Raw genomic sequence first — 5,079 nt, 5'->3', positions numbered from 1 at the left:
GGGGGGGGGGGGGGGGGGGTGTTGTGGTCCCTATTCCCATGTTGTCAAGAAGTGGATAACACAGCATACTACAAATTCTCCAGAGCCACCTTTAAAGCATACAGGTGGTGAGTTTTTGAACCATTAAGGAGTATTTTTATTAAAGTATCCTTAAAGCGACTAAAAGTACCTCATTTAAATGAAAGATGGTAGTGATAGTGCACTTTGTACATCCATCCATCCACTCTGACCTCCTGTAACTGTCACTATGACTGTACAACAGCTTCATCCTTTAGGCTACTTACAGAATGTTTTTTTCCATTCATACCATTTTTGTGGAGAGCAGTAGTTATTCAGATTTAGCTTGTTAGCAAAATGTGTTGTATTAAGCGTTGGAACAAATTACCTATGCTGTTAAGTTTTCTGATTAGGACAGTCTACCCTTTTTGTGAAGTGCAAACATATCTCCACAGGGATAAAAGCCAAGGATTCCCTACTGATATATTTTACCTAAAAAAGCCATTACGATGAGTTGGAATAATCTTTCAACTCTAAACAGCTTTTTTTTTTATTATTAAAAAACATTATTAATCTATTATTATTGTGTTGACTTGGCCTGTTGAATAGTTCTACAGTGTGTGTTGACAGTGTCAAAAGGGCACTAGGTAACCAACTTTGCTGTTAATTGCTTTGTGGTGTTATAAAAACATTGTCTTCTAAAAGCTCACACATGCTTATTGGCACGGGCAACCAGCAATGCGATCAATTCATTTTGATTTAGTTAAGTTCTTTTTAATGTAATGTTTTGGATATGTTGTCCTTGCCCTGTCTACACACAACAGTCTATTACTCAAAGGATCAAACATTTAACAAATCCAATCCAATGGCACTGATCGAGTCAGTGATGGTATCATTGTAAGGATCCTTTGTATCTGAAGCCATGTTTGTATTCTCATCTGAAAACAGCTCCCCAGCTTTCCTTACACATAATTATCATTTTTACACCACAGAGAAGACATCAATTAACCTTGGTGGTCAGCAATAGAAACACAGCAGCGTGCCGCTGGTTTGTGCTTCAGCGCCTCAGGCCACCGGCTGACTCACCTATGTTTTAAAGTAGTGAGGAAAGAGGGCGGAGAGATGGAGGAGGAGGAGGAGGAGGAGGGAGACAATCAATAGCAGATCAAAGTGTTTTAGCTTACCTTGGGCTGCAGCGAGAGAGAGGCATTGTAATCTGCAAAGACACTGTTTACTCGCCAAGTCTTCCCAAGGTGGAGGAGAGGACCCCAGGCGCTGGGTAGGTTAGTTGTGGTTCTTTCAACAACCTGAAATTAGAGAGAGGAAATAGAAAAGAATGATGTAAAACAACGAGCTGGTTTATGCCATGGCCTTTCACAGAACAGTTCAGCATTCTCTACATTTAAAAAAATGAATTTAACATGTTAACTTGATTATAATGTAGATTGTAACATGTACTTCTTAATTCAAAATGCTATACTTTATCCATCCGAAAAGCTGCTGCTACCTGGAATTTACCTTTTAATTGAGTGTACAGCCATGGTAGCAGCTCTGTGAGGCTGAACAGCACAGCTTTGAATAAATATTATATTGATAACATGTTGATGTTAAGAAAGTATAATGTTCCATACTTAGTAATTTACTTACTTTACTTAGTAACTTTTTGTGTGTTGGCATGCTAACATTTCCTATATAAGGATTTCACATAAAGTATTAGACAAAAAAAAATTGTTGACCTCATGGTTGTGCTAAATTAAAAGTCACAGGATCACCAAACTGATAACAATGCATCCGGAGGGACATTCAAATTCCATGGCAATACATCCAATCCCACATCCCTGAGTCTCTAGAGGTAAAGTCAGGAGAACAACAAAGTCATTGGATTCATCCTCTGGGAACCATGAATGTCTGTATCAAATTATCTGTCAATCCATCTAATAGATGTTGAGATATTTCACAGGATAAATAAAAACTTCTCATTACTTTACATAAAAACATACAAGATTAAATATCAAAAACACAATACACAACTGAAATAAAAAAGTAATACATAAAAATAAAGTGCAGACAGGTCAACCAAAAAAGGTAGGTCTTTGTACGCATTTTAAAAGAGTCCACAGAAACAGCAGATCGTAACGGTGGAGGGAGAGCGTTCCAAAGTCTGGGTGCTACAGACTCAAAAGATCAATTACCACAGGTCTTAAGCCAGGTGCGTAGAACAAACAAGAAATTTAACATATTATACCTAAGACAGCAAACTAACTAATACAGCTAAAGTAGCTCAGCCATATATGCAGGTGCCTGTGCAATGCTCATTTGAATGCAACTACCTGGTAAAAACTTTGGAGATGTTTTGCTTTGCAAGTTTACAGAGCCCACCTCAATGTAGCACGCCCAAATTATTTTGGGTTGTGAAGCTACGTGAGGTCTGAAGGAGCAGTAGGTTCAATGTTGCTTTCAGGCACTTAAAGGTGCTGTCGGTATGATTGTGAAGACTTAGCTAAAGAATTTGAACATCGACAACTTCTCAGTCCCTCCCCCCCTTTCCAATGAAACACAAACGGTCTCATAAGCCTTTCCTCACACAAGGGAGAATGAATGTGTGTGCATGAGCAGGGATTGACAAGCAGTAAGACACCGCCCCTGGCCCTGATTGGAGGATCTGAACAGGGAGCGGTGGATTTTTGTAGTAGGTGGTTCCAGAGGAGCCGGATTATTTTTTAAATTACCCGCCTAATATAGTTCTACTCAAACATAGGGTCAGTTTCAGCAAATATGACAGAAAGATTGTTTTATAAGTATTTCCTACTGCATCTTTAAAAGCTCGCAACTCACAGTGTGGTGTCCTTCAGAGGATTTGGCCCCGTCCCAATGTCCACCCGTTAGCCTTAAGCACTGAGTGAAACTTTATAGACATTAATTAACATTACCTGTATGATCAGTGACAATGCTTGAGTGCAGGATGGTAGGTTGTTAAATCTTTTATAAGGAATGATGATGTACTTTGTGAGATCACATTTTATCTGGGTAATTTTTTTGGAAGGTAAACTACATTTTAATTTATGTAAGTAGTTTATTAAAAGTGTTACTCAGATGAATAGCTAACTTGTTATTAGTAATACCTGATTAAATGAGATGACAACCAATAACGTCTAAACTCATGTTTGAATCTCTCAAACTAGTGATAATAATGTGTGCTCGGCCTAAACTGCTCTGTCTTACAGCATCATTTTGTAAATTTGTCATCATTAGCATATAGCCTATTAGATAGGGGCTGTTGATTTCTCTTTGAAAATGGCAAAGGTGAGACCGGAAGAGAGAGCGAAAGTCAGCCACTGGGAGGTCCCATCTTAGCGATCCACATCCGTTGAGCAGACTGTTGGCTGAGTGACATTGACCCATGACACCAAGCTCCTTCCACTGCCACATCCTCCAAGCTGTAAAAAGCATGTCTGAAACAAGGGGGGTGGTGGTAGAGAAGGAGTGAAATGGAAAGAGAGGAGGAGGCGGAGGTGGAGGAGGGGGTGTTAGGCTGAGTGTCCATGGAGGAAAGGACCAAAGTGCTAAGATTTGTCAATGAAATAAGGGATTGATTCCTGTTGTTGTGAGTTTCATCATATGGAGAGGGAAACTGCTAAACCGCCTGTTTTATTTTCATTTTTAACTAACTTTTTAAAAATGTCCCCTCCAGGTCACCAGGGTTGCTCTCTCTCTCTCTCTCCAAGCTGAAGTGACCACACACCACCCGTGTCACAGGCCTACGAGTCTTACTGGGGAAACCTGCAGTGATTTAGCAAACAAGCGCTCAATCAATGGTGCAGTGAAGTGTGTAACACATGCCAGTCAAAACCTATTACGTTCAAGCAGCCCTCTTCATCTTCCACTCCACTGGTCCGACCCTTGGGCTGCTAGCCGAAGAGAGTGTCCAGAGGACAGCCACAGTGTTGTGAAGTCATACAGTTGTTTTGCTTGTTTGCCAGTAATTAGGCCTCATTTGTTTAAATTCCCCAAATTTGGTGATGTCTCAGGCGTAATGTGATTATTACAAACTGTGTGAAAATCAGTATGAATTTTAATCATACAAATGTCTAAAAAAGGGATTTAAAAAAATACCATTTGCAGCACAAACACTGTAGTTTAGCTTTTGTATTTACTTGGTAGTACACTTAGTGTAAACTATGGTGATTCTCAAATTCTGGAGGTAAAAAACAACTTTTGAATGCAAGATGAAAATCTGTTGAAACTGCTCACGTCTTTTGGGTGTTCTTTGCTGGAAAAAAGTATCACATTTGTTTGAAAATAAGCATAAAGCATAATGAATAATAGGGGAAAGGTACTTGCAAAAGGACAATTTGCACCATATATCTGTGTTTAAGTAAGTTGTTAATACAGTTGAATGAGGTGCCTTTTGAAGGATGTGTTGCCTCTATTTAAATATCTTTTGTTGCACTTCATCCCTGAAAGGTACCATTGTCTTTTTTTAATGTTTCAATGTTTTTTTTAAATCATTTTTGGCTTATTTGAATGTTCTTTGTAATGAAAAATGTTAAGGTTATATTAGTCTCCCATTGCCAGACTTATGTCCAGAGTGCTGTAGAGTAAGGTCTGGCTACAGCACACATACATTTTGAAGGAAAAAAACATTTTAGTTTATTGGCATTTCTTCAAACCAATCACAATCGTCCAGAGTGGTGCTAAGCTTCGGACGCAGCAATGGTAGCTCTGCAAAATGGTCTCGGGAAGGAACTTGTTTAGGTGGAACATTTGCACCCTGCAAGAAAAATGCCACATCCAATATTAAATTACAGTAAGTAAAATTAATTACCAATGCTCTACGCCAGGGTTTCCAAAGCTTTTTGCCTTTATGGTGAAGCAATGTCTTGTGGTCACAGGTTACATAGTCAATCATCTAGTGACTGGGCACATTATCAAGACCCCAAATTTACATTTCCCTGTTCATGTCACTGCTGCTTTTTGGCCATCAGTGCAAATATTGAGGATCCTAGCATCACTTGTGATTCTCACAAACACACACAGACACAGACACAGACACACACACTCACATACACACACACACACACA

At 39.2% G+C, this 5,079-nt stretch overlaps 1 long non-coding RNA gene across 1 annotated transcript in view; it reads right to left on the bottom strand.

Annotated features, from left to right (window-relative positions):
• LOC116704892 (uncharacterized) overlaps positions 1–5,079 on the bottom strand; it is a 22,272-nt gene that overhangs the window by 1,539 nt on the left and 15,654 nt on the right. The window contains exon 2 of the long non-coding RNA XR_004335803.1: positions 3,554–3,560. This is a non-coding gene — a long non-coding RNA (uncharacterized LOC116704892). The remainder of the gene's footprint in view (positions 1–3,553; positions 3,561–5,079) is intronic.

Source organism: Etheostoma spectabile, chromosome 2 (genome assembly GCF_008692095.1).
Source record: "Etheostoma spectabile isolate EspeVRDwgs_2016 chromosome 2, UIUC_Espe_1.0, whole genome shotgun sequence".
Taxonomy (NCBI): Eukaryota; Metazoa; Chordata; class Actinopteri; order Perciformes; family Percidae; genus Etheostoma; species Etheostoma spectabile.
The sequence above is the reverse complement of the archived record's forward strand: the minus strand, read 5'-3'. Positions and strand labels throughout refer to the sequence as shown.